Source organism: Arachis duranensis, chromosome 3 (assembly GCF_000817695.3).
Source record: "Arachis duranensis cultivar V14167 chromosome 3, aradu.V14167.gnm2.J7QH, whole genome shotgun sequence".
Classification (NCBI taxonomy): Eukaryota; Viridiplantae; Streptophyta; class Magnoliopsida; order Fabales; family Fabaceae; genus Arachis; species Arachis duranensis.
Genome location: NC_029774.3, coordinates 70,391,918 through 70,408,841, shown reverse-complemented (window position 1 = coordinate 70,408,841; position 16,924 = coordinate 70,391,918). Strand labels below are relative to the sequence as shown.

The 16,924-nt window shown below is 36.9% G+C and overlaps 1 non-coding gene across 1 annotated transcript; it reads right to left on the bottom strand.

The window, feature by feature from the left end:
- Window positions 1-14,482: 14,482 nt before the first annotated feature.
- Window positions 14,483-14,590, bottom strand: LOC127746219 (small nucleolar RNA R71). The gene has a single exon (XR_008007839.1). It is a non-coding gene; the product is annotated as a small nucleolar RNA R71 (small nucleolar RNA).
- Between the last annotated feature and the right edge of the window lie 2,334 nt (window positions 14,591-16,924).

The following is a 16,924-nucleotide window of genomic DNA, read 5'->3' as shown; positions in this document are numbered from 1 at the left end:
AAAAGGCAATGGTAAAGAGGATCCAAGGCTTTGAGCATTAAGGGATAGAAGGGCCCAAGGGAATAAAATCCCAGCCTAAACGGCTAAATCAAGTTGTCCCTGACCATGTGCTTGTGTCATGAAGATCCAAGTGAAAAGCTTGGGAATGAGTGGTTAAAGTCGTGATCCAAAGCAAATGAGTGTGCTTAAGAACTCTGGACACCTCTAACTGGGGACTCTAGCAAAGCTGAGTCACAATCTGAAAAGGTTCACCCAGTTATGTGTCTGTGGCATTTATGTATCCGGTGGTAATACTAGAAAACAAGATATGTTTAGGGTCACGACCAAGACTCATAAGTAGCTGTGTTCAAAAATCAACATACTGAACTAGGAGAATCAATAAAACTATCTTAATTTTGAGTTCCTATAGATGCCAATCATTCTAAATTTCAAATGATAAAGTGAGATGCCAAAACTGTTCAGAAGCAAAAAAGCTACAAGTCCCGCTCATCTAATTTGAACTAAGCTTCATTGATATTTTGGGATTTATTGTATATTCTCTTCTTTTTATCCTATTTTGTTTTTAGTTGCTTTGAGACAAGCAACAATTTAAGTTTGGTGTTGTGATGAACGGATAATTTATACGCTTTTTGGCATTGTTTTAGGTAGTTTCTAGTATGTTTTAGTCAGTTTTTAGTATATTTTTATTAGTTTTTATGCAAAGTTTACATTTCTAGACTTTACTATGAGTTTTTATGTTTTTTTGTGATTTCAGGTATTTTCTGGCTGAAATTGAGGGACTTGAGCAAAAATCTGATTCAAAGGCTGAGAAAGGACTGCAGATGCTGTTGGATTCTGACCTCCCTGCACTCGAAGTAGATTTTCTGGAGCTACAGAAGCCCAATTGGCGCGCTCTTAACTGCGTTGGAAAGTAGACATCTTTGGCTTTACAGCAATGTTTTATAGTCTATACTTTTCTCGAGATTTGATTGGCCAAACTGGCATTTAAATGCCTACCAGAGACCCTTTTTTGGCATAAAATGCCAGAACTGGCACCAAAACTGGAGTTAAACACCCAAACTGGCATCCAAGCTGGCGTTTAACTCCAAAAATGGCACATGCACGTGAAAGCTAGGAAGCTCAGCCCAAACACTCACCAAGTAGGCCCCAGAGGTGGATTTCTGCACTTTCTGCATCTAGTTACTCATTCTCTGTAAACCTAAGTTACTAGTTTAGTATAAAAACTACTTTTAGAGATTTATTTTGTAACTTATGACATTTTTGACAAATCCTATTATATCTTTGACAGTATGAACCTCTAACTTATGACATTTTTGTAACACATGTGCATCATCTCTTATAATAACTTTTGACACAAAGACATCTTTATACCATCTATAATCAGAAATGGTTGGACATCTTAAATTCATTAATTAGTTTCTTATCCTATCTTTAAAAGTACTTGGATCTCCTACAAAATTTTTAATAATGGTATATATTAATGTGGATGTAGCATCTGGTGATTGATCTTCTTGTTTAATGCTATTAATAATTAATTCTTTTTCTTGTGTATTTATATCATACTGCCTCCTTGAAGTAGTCATGGCCTCATAAATATTCCTAAATTCAGTAAGGTTCCTTTGCTGCCTTTGATTTATCTCTATGATTTTGTTGAGGCTGCCCTTCATCTCTTCTTAATGGAATTGGTTTTGTTGCTCCTTCATGTACTCCATACTTCCTTGGAGTTGCTTAATGCTTTCTTGCATTTGATCCAGTTGCTTTTGCTGCTCTCTTAGTTGGCTTACATCCTCTCTCAGGTGGTTTATGTTTCCTTGCGTTTGGTAGATATCTCCTTGCACTTGTTTCCAGTTAAAACATTTAGGAAATTGTTGCACTGATGGTGGAAGTGGCAGATATGGTAGTTGAACAAAGGGCTCTTCATGTTGTGGTGGCCCTTGTGGCTCTTGCACATAAGCCCTGTGTTCCCTAGCTCTTTATTGTAGTGGGTTGATAGCCACCACTTTAGCCATCTTCTTAGTAGTTATTGGCTTATCTTGATCTACCAAAACTTCATCAATCACTTTCTCCACCACAGCTTCATCACACAGCCTTTGGATGATACTTGGGAAGGCCAATCTTGAGCTGTCTTTGGTGCTTTTCAGCACCCTATGGATGTTGTTAATAATCATCTCCCCTACATTAACATTCTCTCCTCTCATGATGCTGTATATAAGCACATCTCTTTCCAAAGTAACCTCCGAAGTGTTGGAGGTAGGGTTGAGGGATCTCCTTACAAAATCCAGCCACCATCTAGCTTGGGGGCTTAAGTCTCTTCTCCTCAATTGGTTTGGCCTTCGATCCTTGTCGTTGATCTATTGCACATTAAGAACACAAATTTCATTCAAAATTTCTTCAAATCCAGGATCTTGTGCACTTCACCATCAACATTCTATCTATGTTGGAGGGGCTATAGTCAATAGTCTTCCCCTTCACATAGCTTTGATAATCATAGGGTTGTCCAAGCGGTGGCATAGCATTGGCATAGAATTCCCTAACCAAGATTTCCACCACCTTCTTTGGTGGGTTGCACAAGAGTGCCCATCCTCTGTTGTTGATCTCTATGTACTCATTCCTCCCTAATTGAAAACCAACTTCGAGAATGATTTGTCTCTTACTTACCCACCCATAGAATTGGTTTTGGTGGAAGGGTGAGAGGAACTTATACTCATTAAAGCTTGATGATCCAGAGCCATTTTCCTTGGTCTTTCTTTTCTTTGATGAGGAGGCTTTTGGTGGTGCTATTTGTATGAGGAGAGAGGGTTTGAAAGGGTGATGAAAATTTAAAGAAGTAAAGAAAGAGAGTAGAGCAAAGGTTTGCTCCAACACCAAACTTAGGACTTGATTGTCCCAATCAAGAGAATAAGAATGAAGAGGAAAAGAAAAGAGAAAACAAGAAGTGCAGAGAGGTGTTTCGGTTGTGGGGGATGAGGTTTGTAGTGTGGGAAAAGATGGAAAAGTGAGGGGGTTTTATAGTGGTTAAAAGAAGGATTTGGAAGGTGGGAAGTGAAAAGAATTAAATATTTTCCCACTTGGGAGTGGGGCCTAGCATGGGAAGAGGTGCCAACCTCTATCCCTTTAGCTTTCTTCAGGTGTTTGAGTTCCAAAGTGTAAGTATACTTTGACTCCTTGACTTAATGAGCTATCAATGTCATGTGGGCCCCACCTCTTTCCTGAAAATACAATTCGAAACCCCCATCAATAATCACAAAAAAATTGCTTCATATTCCTCTAATTAAAAGGCATTAGATGGAGTATTTTGGGATACCAAACTTAAATTCATTGCATATGGTAAATTGGTTTCATGATTGGACTTTAATATGTATATAAAGGGATGTAATAAATTTAATTCTTTCACACTCTTCCACTTCCAATCCCTACGTACACAATAAAGTGATCATTTATGCACCCACCAATTTACTAATTACTTTCAAATCTGAATCAATTGGGCTGTAGCTTATGACTTCCTTATGATGGTGGCCACACAAAACTTAGCTCTTTAGCTAGATTCTCAGCGCAATTAATCAACCTCAATTAGTGTAACATGCTACATTGCACGTCCAGCAAACTAAAAACAAATCAAAGAACTCTCAACTACTTAACCAACACATAGGGTTGTTTATGAACAACCATAAACTACTTCTAAAAAGTAGAAAATTGAAAGGATATGAGTGTTGGGGTGCCTCCCAACTAGCACTTATTTAACGTCACTAGCTTGACATTCCTTCCTCCTTAGTTGAGGTTAAAGTTCACTCTTTGCTCATCCAAAGTGTCTCCCAAATAATTCTTAAGTCTGTGGCCATTGACAGGAAAAGTCCTCTGTGTCTTGTCCTCTATAAGCTCTACATGACCATAAAGAGACACCTTAAGGATTGTGAAGTGTCCAGACCATCTTGACTTTAGCTTCCCTGGAAAGAACTTGAGCCTTGAGTTGTATAGCAACACTTTTTGACCTTCTACAAACTCTCTTCTTGCTAGCTTTTAATCATGCCACCTCTTTACTTTTTCCTTATAAATTTTGGCATTTTCATAAGCTTGATATCTGAATTCTTCTAGCTCATTGAGTTATAGCAATCTTCTTTCCTTAGCAGCTTGATTATCAAAGTTCAACATTTTTAGAGCCCAAAATGCTCTATGTTCAAGCTCCATTGGTAGATGACAAGCCTTTCCAAACACTAATTGGTATGGAGATATACCAATAGGTGTCTTGAAGCCCATAATGCATCATCTAGCTTCTTGGACGAATCTTTTCTTGAGTTTCCAATAGTCTTCTCAAGGATTCTCTTGAGCTCTCTATTTGAAATTTTAGCTTGACCATTGGTTTGTGGATGGTATGGAGTTGCTACTTTGTGCTTGACACCATATTTTAGGAGGAGTGCCTCGAGTTGCTTGTTGCAAAAATGAGTTCTCCCATCACTTATAAGGGCTCTTAGAACCCTAAACTGGCTGAATATATTCTTCCTTAAGAAATTAATCACCACTTTGTTATCATTTGTTGGAGTAGCTATAGCTTCTACCTATTTTGACACATAATCCATAGCCACCAATAGGTAATTGTTTGAATATGAGGGTGGGAATGGTCCCATAAAATCAATCCCCCAAATTTCAAGCAACTCCAACTCCATGATGAATCTATATGGCATCTCATTTTTCTTGGGTAGGTTGCCAGCTCTTTGACATTCATTGCACTTTGTCACAAGCTCTTTTGCATCGTTGAATATTGTTGGCCAAAAGAACCCACACTGCAGCACCTTGGTTGCAGACCTTTCTTCACTAAAGTGTCCTCTTTGTGGATCCATGGCAATGCCAAAGGACCTCTTGTCCTTTCTCATGAGAGATGCACCTTCTCAGAAACCCATTAGCGTACCTTTTGAAAAGATAGGGCTCATCCCAAATATAGTGTTTGGCATCATTGATGAGATTTCTTCTCATTGCTTGTTGATATTGGAAGGTAGCTCTCCAATAGCCTTGAAATTGGCTATATCTGGAAACCAGGGAGCTTCTTGGATCATCATCAACTGTTCATCCGAAAAGCTCTCATTCACTGCAAGGTTGTGTGCTTCTTCTTCCTCAATTGGGATTCTAGATAGGCTGTCAGCCACATTATTTTTTGCTCCACTTCTATCCTTAATCTCAATGTTAAACTCTTGAAGTAGCAAGATCCATCTTATCAGTCTAGGCTTAGATTCTTACTTGGTCAGAAAATATTTAAGAGTTGTATGGTCAGTAAACATAATGACTTTAGAACCAATGAGATATGATCTAAACTTATCAAATGCAAAACCTATAGCAAGGAGTTCATTCTCTATAGTGGTGTAGTTCCTTTGATTTCATTAAGAACTTTGCTAACATAATAGATAAAATATACTAGCTTATCTTTCCTCTGTCCTAAAACAACACCAATAGCAAAATCTGATGCATCACACATCAATTCAAAAGGTAAATCTCAGCTAGGTGGTGCTATAATAGGTGCAGAGAAAAGTCTGTTTTTAAGCTCATCAAAGGCTAGCATGTGTTCTCTATAAAAAATAAAAGGTACATTAGAGATAAGCAAGTTACTTAAGGGTTTAGCAATCTTTGAAAAATCTCTAATAAACCTTTTATAAAACCCAGCATGCCCTAAGAAACTTCTAATTGCTTTGACATTGCAAGGTAGAGATAACTTCTCAATTACTTCCACCTTAGCTTTGTCCACCTCTATGCCTCTTTTAGAGATTTTGTGGCCAAGAACCACCCCTTCAGTGACCATAACATGCCACTTTTTCCAGTTCAAAACTAGGTTGGTTTCTTGACATCTCCTTAGCACCAAAGCAAGGTAGTGCAAGCACTTAGAAAATGAATCACCAAATACAGAAAAGTCATCCATAAACACTTCAATAAACCTTTCAATAATGTCAGAGAATATAGATAGCATGCACCTTTGGAATGTTGCAGGTGCATTGCACAATCCAAAGGACATTCACCTATACGCAAAGACTCCATAAGGACAAGTAAAGGAAGTCTTCTTTTGGTCTTTAGGGTCTACTACAATCTGATTGTAGTTTGAGTATCCATCTAAGAAATAGTAGTATTCATGTCCGGTAAGCCTCTCTAGCATTTGATCCATGAAGGGTAGAGGAAAATGGTCCTTTATTGTAGCTTCATTGAGCTTCCTATAATCTATGCACATCCGCCACCGAGTTACTGTTCTTGTTGGTATTAATTCATTTCTTTCATTTGGCACAATAGTGACTCCTCCCTTCTTAGGAACTACTTGTACTGGGCTCACCCAAGGGTTTTCTGAGATTGGGTAGATCACCCCTGCTTGCCACAATTTCAGCACCTCTTTTTGCACCACTTCATTCATTATTGGATTTAGTCTTCTTTGTGGCTGTCTTGAAGGCTTAGCACCTTCCTCAAGAAAGATTTTATGCATGCACATTGAAGGACTAATCCCTTTCAGATCTGAAATTGTCCACCCTATGGCATCCTTGTGTTGCCTCAGCACCTTGATAAGATCCTCTTCTTGCTCTTTACTCAAGCTTAAATTGATGATTACTGGGTATGTGTCATTGATGATTGGATTTTTGATGGTATAGAATTTCACTAATGAAATCTCGTTGTAAAGTATAGTTTCTAAACCAACAATAATCCTTTCATACAAAAGATTTTTTGTCACTAAAACAAACCCCTAAAATTATAAACCGAAGTATTTAAACCTCGGGTCGTTCTCCCTAGGAATTGCAATAAAGTGTCTCGTTATTGGTTATGAGATATTTAGGGGTTTTTGAGATTTTAGACAAGAAATATAAATGGCAAAGAAAATAAACTAACAACTAACAAAGCTCTTGACAAGATATGAGAACTACAAGTCATATCCTAGTTATCCTCCTCAATTGTGACCACAAATTGTTCATTGTTCCCACTTAGTTAACCTCTAACCATGGAGGAAAGTCAAGTGGATGAATCAATTTGATTCCTCAAATCCTAATAAACTCCTAAAGGAAAGACTAGCTTTAGAGGCATTCAAATTAATTAGCAACTTCTAATTATCAATCAACAAAGGAATTAGATAACTCAAGAGTCTCTAATTACTCAACCAAAGCCAAGAGGAATAAAATCTACACTAAAACTAAAAGAAGCATTTTATCAAACACATAAGAGGCATAGAGGGAAAGCACATAAAATCTACAATAAGACTAGAATCTAACAACAATTATTGAAAGGAATTAACAACAACAACCAAAAGAAACACAATTATTATGAATTGCCTCAAATTGAATTGAAAGAAAAGTAGAAGAAGCAAGAGTAGATCTAAAACAAAGTATAAAAACAACATAAAGGAATTACAACAAAAGAATGGAAGAATCATAAATGCAACAACAAAGAATTGAGAAGAAGAGTAGAAGAGAGCATGAATGAAAACCTAGATATAAGAACTAAACCTAATCCTAATCCTAATCCTAGAGAGAAGTGAGAGCTTATCTCTCTAGAAACTAACTCTAAACTAATCATAATGAGTGTGAATGATTGAATCCCTCTTTGCTCTTCAATCCTTGGCTTTAAATAGCAGTTTAGGCGCCAAAGTTGGTTGGGATTGGGCCCCACAACTCTTGAGAATTCGTTGGGTGTGAATACACTTAAAAATCAAGTATCAGCATCGACGCGTACGCGCACAGCATGCGTACGCGTCCATGGGCCATTTCGCAAGGTGCGCGTTAGTGCCAGCTGCGCGCGCGCATCCATGGGCGAGTTCAATTATTTGGCTTTTCATGATTTCTCCACTTTGCATGCTTTCCTCTTCACTCCTTTGATCCATTCCTAGCCTTTTCAATCTGAAATTACTAACAAACACATCAAGGCATCTAGTGGAATCAAAAGGAGATTAAAATCATCAAGTTAAAGGCCTAGAAAACATGTTTTCACATCTAAGAACAAATACGGAGACAATCACAAAATCATGCTAATTCATTGAATAAATATGGGTAAAAGGTATTAAAATCTCCAAAAATCAATACAAGATAAATCCTAAAAAGGGGTTTATCAACCTCACCACACTTAAACCAAGCATGTCCTCATGCTTAAACCAAGAATGATGTAAGGGTATGGCATTTATTCAATGGAAACTAACTAAATACAATCTGCCTATATGCAACTATCTAAATGAATGTAATTGCTTGGTCAAAATAAATTAATTCCCAAGAAGCATATATGCACAAGGGCTAAGGGCTAGCAAGTCGAATCCACAATTTGATTGAGTTATTAAATATTTTTACAAACTTGCATGAAGAGTGATACTTATAAATGGAAACATGTAATTGAGCATCAAACCCTCATCAGATGTGTTTGCGCTCTATTCGCTCAAGTGTTTAGGGTTGATTCTCTCAATTCTTCTCTATTTCATGCTTTCTAAGATTTGTTTTTCTTCTAACAATCAACATACATTTCATGCATGCATACACATATCATGAGGTCTTTTCATTGGTTGTAATGGGGCTAGGGTTAAGGTAGGATGCATATTTGGTCAAGTGAGCTTAAAATTTGAATCTTTGATAAGCTTAAACTTCCCACCTAACCTATGACATCCTATACAATTCAAAGCTAACCTAACTACCCATTTTCTCACTTTTTCACATACTCATGCATTTTTTTCTTGATCATAACACATATGCATTGACTTTTATTGAACTTTGCTTTGGGGCATTTTGTCCCCTTTTTTATTACTTTTCTTTTCTTTTTTTTCTTTCTCTTTTTTTTCCTTTCTATATTATTTTTTCTTTTTTCTTTTATTTTGTTTTTCTCATTTTTTTTCTTTCTTTCAAATTATATACAAGAACATCAATGCATAAGGTCTATACATTTTATCAATACATGAGCATGTACCCAATTTCCCAATGTCCCAAGTTTTTCACACTTGAATGATACTCACACACACTAGCCTAAGCTAATCAAAGATCCAAATTAAGGACATTTATTGTTTTTCGCTTTAAGGCTTGTAATGTGCTAAATTAAAGAACAAAGTGGGTTAATCGTAGACTCAAATTGGCTAACAATGGAAGATCAAAGGTAAGGCTATTTGGGTAAGTGAGCTAATGAAATGATGGCCTCAATCATATAAATGCATGTATACACAAAATAATGGACATAGAGAATCAAACAAATCAAATATTACAATCATAGAAAGAGAATAATGCACACAAGAAGGAAAAATAAGTGGTTATAAGATGTAACCACACAATTAGGCTCAAGTCTCACAAGCTTTTGTTCTTAGCTCAAAAACATGATCCACAATATATATAATTCAAGCAAGTTCTATGAAAAGTTTTCACTCAAATCAATTGAGGTGCCCTATACATAGAGATCTTGAAAATTTTCATTATTTTGACTAAGCTTATTGTGTGTACATATGCAAAAATAAGAAAATGCAAGTAAAAATCCTAAAATCCTAGAATAAAATGCAAAAGTGTTGGAATTTGAAACTTGTCACCCAAAATCGCCGATCAGTCGGACGACCTCCCCACACTTAAAAGTTTGCACAGTCCTCGGTGCATTCAAACATGAGCAAGGGGGTACGGCAACTCTCCGGATTGCTACCTTTAGCTAATAGGTCAACCAGTGCTGCGTGTTCTTTGTCTTGCTTCCTTTATTGCTTGTGGTGCATCCATCATGAAAAATAAAAATATAACACCCTAAGATGAGAAAACAAAAGCAAGGAAGCATAATTGTTGGAATGAGGTAAATCACTAGAATTGAGTGAGTGAATTGGTGTGACATTTATGAAAATAGGGATGTGAGTTCTAAATTAGGCGCCTTTTAGAACACTCATTAACACAAAAGTAATGTCACAAAAGAAGTATACACTTCACTTATCCTAGTGTGCTTGAGATGCTTTAAGTAAACTTGTAAGGTAAAACAAGCATTGAAGAAGCATGAAAGCATTCAAGTCAAACACATATGGATGCATATAATCATAACACAAGGCATTAATGTAAATGCACAACATCATCCATCAAGAGGTTGCCTAATCACAGAATAATGCTCAAATCACATGGTGGCCAAATCATGTAATTCAAGAAGAGTTACAAGCTCGAAGGCAATTCTCATCACTTGGAATTCTTAAAATGTGAGCATGTAAACTAAAAACCAAGTAGCAAAATATAACCTCAATAATAGAATCCAACAATGATTATCTAAAAACATTCATGATAAAATAGCATTTAGGCAATAAAGGGGCAGCAATGCATAGTAAACAAAGTCAATAATCCAACACTTATAATGAAAAGAAGAAAATAAAATGAAAACTAAACTAAAACTAACTAATTAACTAGCCAACTAACTAATTAACTAACTAAAATAAATAGTTATCAATGGTGTTTAGAAGTGTTGGATGAGGGGTAGGAGAAGGGAAGAAGAAAGGAGAAGGAAAGAAATGGAAAAAGGAGAAGAAAGGGAATGCTTGAAATAAGGGAATCCGCGCGTACGCACCCATGGCGCGCGCGCATGATGGTGCAATGGATGCGACGCATACGCGTACAGAGTGCGTCCGGATCGATGGTTTATTCTTAGCATGGCGCGTACTCCGCAGGTGTGCGTACGCGCGTGTGGGTTTATGCCAAAGGCACAACGTTGGCGCAGCGTGGGCATAACTCTCTTGAAAATGTACCAGGAGGGCAAGTGGCACTATCAGCGCGCGCGCGCACGGTGCGCTTGCGCATCAATCCGCAAGTTGCCAAAAAGGCACGTACGTGCCAGGTGTGCATACGCACGAATTGGTTTGTGCCTTAGGCCCAACTTTCGCCCAGTGCAGGCTGATGAGCGGATAATTTATACGCTTTTTGGCATTTTTTTAGGTAGTTTTTAGTAGGATCTAACTACTTTTAGGGATGTTTTTATTAGTTTTTATGCAAAATTCATATTTCTGGACTTTACTATGAGTTTGTGTGTTTTTCTATGATTTCAGGTATTTTCTGGCTGAAATTGAGGGACCTGAGCAAAAATCTGATTCAGGCTAAAAAAGGACTGCTGATGCTGTTGGATTATGACCTCCCTGCACTCGAAATATATTTTCTGGAGCTAAAGAACTCCAAATGGTGCGCTCTCAACTGCGTTGGAAAGTAGACATTTAGGGCTTTCCAGAAATATATAATAGTCCATACTTTATTTGAGTTTAGATGATGCAAACTGGCGTTCAACGCCAGTTCCATGCTGCATTCTGGAGTAAAACGCTAGAAACACATCACAAACCAGAGTTAAACGCCAAAAACACGTTACAACTTGGCGTTTAACCCCAAGAGAAGCCTCTGCATGTGTAAAGCTCAAGCTCAGCCCAAGCACACACCAAAGTGGGGCCCGGAAGTGGATTTCTGCACTTAGACTTATTTCTGTAAACCCTAGTAGCTAGTTTAGTATAAATAGAACTTTTTACTATTGTACTAAGCGTCTTGTCTTTGGATGGATCTTTAATCAGTGTATGCAATTTTAGACATTCATGGGGGCTGGCCATTCGGCCATGCCTGGACCATCACTTATGTATTTTCAACAGTGTAGTTTCTACACACCATAGATTAAGGTGTGGAGCTCTGCTGTTCCTCGAGTATTAATGCAATTACTATTATTCTTCTATTAAATTTAGCTTATTCTTATTCTATGATATTCGCTACACTTCAACATGATGAATATGATGATCCGTGACACTCATCATCATTCTCACCTATGAACGCGCGTGCCTGACAACCACTTCCGTTCTACCTTAGATTGAGCGTGTATCTCTTGAATTTCTTAATCAGAATCTTTGTGGTATAAGCTAGAATTATTGGCAGCCATTCCTAAGATCCAGAGAGTCTAAACCTTGTCTGTGGTATTCCGAGTAGGATCTGAGATGGGATGACTGTGACGAGCTTCAAACTCGTGAGTTTTGGGCGTAGTGACAGACGCAAAAGAATCACTGGATTCTATTCCAACATGATTGAGAACCGACAGATGATTAGCCATGCTGTGACAGAGCATTTGGACCATTTTCACTGACAGGATGGGAAGTAGCCATTGACAACGGTAACACCCTACATACAGCTTGCCATAGAAAGGAGTAAGAATGATTGGATGAAAGTAGTAGGAAAGCAGAGATTCAGAAGGAATAAAGCATCTCCATACACTTATCTGAAATTCCCACCAATGATTTTCATAAGTATCTCTATCTCTATTTTATGCTTTATTTATCTTTATATTCAAAAACCATTATAACTATTTGAATCTTCCTAACTGAGATTTACAAGATGACCATAGCTTGCTTCATACCAACAATCTCCGTGGGATCGACCCTTACTCACATAAGGTTTATTACTTGGACGACCCAGTGCACTTGCTGGTTAGTTGTGCAAAGTTGTGACAAAGTGTGATTCACGTTTGAGAGCTCCAAGTCTTTGGCGCCATTGTTGATGATCACAATTTCGTGCACCAAGTTTTGGCGCCGTTGCCGGGGATTGTTCGAGTTTGGACAACTGACGATTCATCTTGTTGCTCAGATTAGGTAATTTTCTTTTCAAAAAGTTTTCAAAAAATCTTTCAAAAAATTTTTATTTTATTTTTTTTAAAAGAAATTTTTGAAAAACCCAAAAAATTAATAAAATCATAAAAACCAAAAATATTTTGTGTTTCTTGTTCGAGTCTAGTGTCAATTTTTAAGTTTGGTGTCAATTGCATGTTTTTAAAAATTTATGCATTTTTTGAAAACTCATGCATGGTGTTCTTCATGATCTTTAAGTTGTTCTTGACAAGTCTTCTTGTTTGATCTTCATATTTTCTTGTTTTGTGTCTTTTGTTTTTCATATGCATTTTTGTATTCATAGTGTCTAAGCATTAAAAATTTCTAAGTTTGGTGTCTTGCATGTTTTTTTCTTTTCTTGAAAATTTTCAAAAATAAGTCTTGATGTTCATCTTGATCTTCAAAGTGTTCTTGGGGTTCATCTTGACATTCATAGTGTTCTTGCATGCATCATGTGTCTTGATTCATAATTTTCATGTTGTGAGTCATTTTTGTGTTTTTCTCTCTCATCATTAAAAATTTTAAAAATAAAAAAATATCTTTCCCTTATTTCTCTCATAAATTTCGAAATCTTTGGGTTGACTTAGTCAAAAATTTTTAAAATAAGTTATTTCTTGTTAGTCAAGTCAAGATTTCAATTTTAAAAATCCTATCTTTTCAAAATATTTTTCAAAAATAAAATCTTTTTCATTTTTTTATTATTTTTGAAAATTTTAAAAATTGATTTTCAAAATTTTTTTCTTAATTTCATTTCGAAATTACGAAAACTTTACTAACAATTCATGTGATTGATTCAAAAATTTGTTGTTACTTTCTTGTTAAGAAAGATTCAATCTTTAAATTCTAGAATCATATCTTTTAGTTTCTTGTTAGTCAAGTAATCAAATTTTAATTTTAAAAATCAAATCTTTTCCAAAATATCTTTTTCAATCATATCTTTTCAAAATATCTTTTTTAAATCATATCTTTTTCAAAATCAATTTCAAAATCTTTTCTAACTTCTTATCTTTTCAAAAATTGATTTTCAAATCTTTTTCAACTAACTAATTGACTTTTTGTTTGTTTCTTATCTTTTTCAAAACTACCTAACTATTTTTCTCTCTCTAATTTTCGAAAATTCCTTCCTCTTTTTCAAAATTCTTTTAATTAACTAATTGTTTCAAATTTTAATTTTAATTATATTTCTTCTCTCAATTTTCGAAAATCACTAACTATTTTTAAAAAATAATTTTCGAAATTCTCTCCCTCTCATCTTCCTCTATTTATTTATTCATTTACTAACAATTCTCTTCATCTTAAAATTCGAACCCTCATTTCTCTTCTGTGTTCGAATTTTTCTCCTCCTTCTTCTATTCTTTTCTTCTTTTACTCACATAAAGGAATCTCTATAATGTGACATAGAGGACAAGGACATTCTTGTTGAAGCAAATCCTGAACCTGAAAGGACTCTGAAGAAGAAGCTAAGAGAAGCTAAAGCACAACAATCTAGAGAAAACCTTACAGAGAATCTCGAAAAAGAAGACATGGCCGAACCCAATAACAATGGTGGAGGTGCAAGGAGGATGCTTGGTGATTATACTACACCTACTTCCAATTTTTATGGAAGAAGCATCTCAATCCCTGCCATTGGAGCAAACAATTTTGAGCTGAAGCCTCAACTAGTTGCTCTAATGCAACAGAACTGCAAGTTCCATGGACTTCCATCAAAAGATCCCTATTAGTTTTTAACTTAATTCTTGCAGATTCTGTGATACTATTAAGACTAATAGAGTAGATCCTGAAGTCTACAGGCTTATGCTTTTCCCCTTTGCTGTAAGAGACAGAGCTAGAACATGGTTGGACTCACAACCTAAAGATAGCCTGGACTCTTGGGATAAGCTAGTCACAGCCTTCTTGGCCAAGTTCTTTCCTCCTCAAAAGCTGAGCAAGCTTAGAGTGGATGTTCAGACCTTCAAGCAAAAAGATGGTGAATCCCTCTATGAAGCTTGGGAAAGATATAAGCAGTTAACCAAAAAGTGTCCTTCTGACATGCTTTCAGAGTGGACCATTTTGGATATATTCTATGATGGTCTATCTAAGTTCTCTAAGATGTCACTGGACTATTCTACAGGTGGATCCATTCACCTAAAAAAAATGCCTGCAGAAGCTCAAGAACTCATTGACATGGTTGTAAATAACCAATTCATGTACACCTCTGAGAGGAATCCTGTGAGTAATGGGACACCTCAGAAGAGGAGAGTTCTTGAAATTGATACTTTGAATGCCATATTGGCTCAGAACAAAATGTTGACTCAGCAAGTCAACATGATTTCTCAGAGTCTGAATGGATGGCAAAATGCATCCAACAGTACTAAAGAGGCATCTTCTGAAGAAGAAGCTTATGATCCTGAGAACCCTGCAATGGCAGAGGTGAATTACATGGGTGAACCCTATGGAAACACTTATAATTCTTCATGGAGAAATCATCCAAATTTCTCATGGAAGGATCAACAAAAGTCTCAACAAGGCTTTAATAATGGTGGAAGAAACAGGTTTAGCAATGGCAAGCCTTTTCCATCATCTTCTCAGTAACAGACAGAGATTTCTGAGCAGAGCCCCTCTAGCTTAGCAAATATAGTCTCTGATCTATCTAAGGCCACTTTAAGTTTCATGAATGAAACAAGGTCCTCCATTAGAAATTTGGAGGCACAAGTGGATCAACTGGGTAAGAAAATCATTGAAACTCCTCCTAGTACTCTCCCAAGCAATACAGAAGAGAATCCAAAAAGAGAGTGCAAGGCCATTGATATTATCAAGATGGCCGAATCTAAAGAGGAAGGGGAGGACGTGAATCCCAATGAGGAAGACCTCATGGGACGTCTCCCAGACAGAAAGGAGTTCCTTATTGAGGACCTAAAGGAATCTGAGGCTCATATAGAGACCATAGAGATTCCATTAAACTTTCTTCTGCCATTCATGAGCTCTGAGAACTATTCTTCCTCTAAAGAGGATGAAAATGTAACTGAAGAGAAATTTGCTCAATATCTAGGAGCCACCATGAAGCTAAATGCCAAGTTGTTTGGTAATGAGACTTGGAAAGATGAACCTCCCTTGCTCATTAGTGAACTAGATACATGGGTTCAGCAAACTCTACCTCAAAAGAAACAAGATCCTGGTAAATTCTTAATATCCTGTACCATAGGCACCATAACCTTTGAGAAGGCTCTGCGTGACCTGGGGTCAAGTATAAATCTTATGCCACTCTCTATAATAGATAAACTGGGGATCTTTGAGGTAAAAGCTGCAAGAATCTCATTAGAGATGACAGAAAAGTCAATAAAACAAGCTTATGGATTGGTAGAGGACGTGCTGATAAAGGTTAAAGGCCTTTACATCCCTGCTGATTTCATAATCTTAGACACTGGGAAGGATGAGGATGAATGCATCATCCTTGGAAGACCCTTCCTAGGCACAGCAAAAGCTGTGATTGATATTGACAGAGGTGAACTAGTCCTTCAATTGAATGGGAACTACCTTGTGTTTAAAGCTCAAGGATCTTTGATGAGCGGATAATTTATACGCTTTTTGGCATTGTTTTTATATAGTTTTTAGTAAGTTTAAGCTACTTTTAGGGATGTTTTCACTAGTTTTTATGATAAATTCACATTTCTGGACTTTACTATGAGTTTGTGTGTTTTTCTGTGATTTCAGGTAAATTCTGACTGAAATTGAGGGATTTGAGCTAAACTCTGAAAAAGGCTGACAAAAGGACTGCTGATGCTGTTGGAATCTGACCTCCCTGCACTCGAAATGGATTTTCTGGAGCTACAGAACTCCAATTGGCGCGCTTTCAACGGCGTTGGAAAGTAGACATCCAGGGCGTTCCAGCAATATATAATAGTCCATACTTTGTTCGAAGAATGACGACGTAACTTGGTGTTAAACGCCAAGTTCATGCTGCTGTCTGGAGTTAAACGCCAGAAAAACGTCATGATCCGGAGTTGAACGCCCAAAACACGTCATAACTCAGAGTTCAACTCCAAGAGATGCCTCAGCTCGTGAATTAATCAAGCTCAGCCCAAGCATACACCAAGTGGGCCCCGGAAGTGGATTTATGCATCAATTACTTACTCATGTAAACCCTAGTAGCTAGTCAAGTATATATAGAACATTTATCTATTGTATTAGATGTCTTTTTGACCACGTTTCATCTTTGATCTCAGTTTTGTTTTATTCTTCATCTTAGGGGATCATTGATCACGTTAGAGAGGGCTGGCCATTCGGCCATGCCTGAACTCTTTGCTTATGTATTTTCAACGGTGGAGTTTCTGCACACCATAGATTAAGGGTGTGGAGCTCTGCTGTACCTCAAGTATTAATGAAATTCTA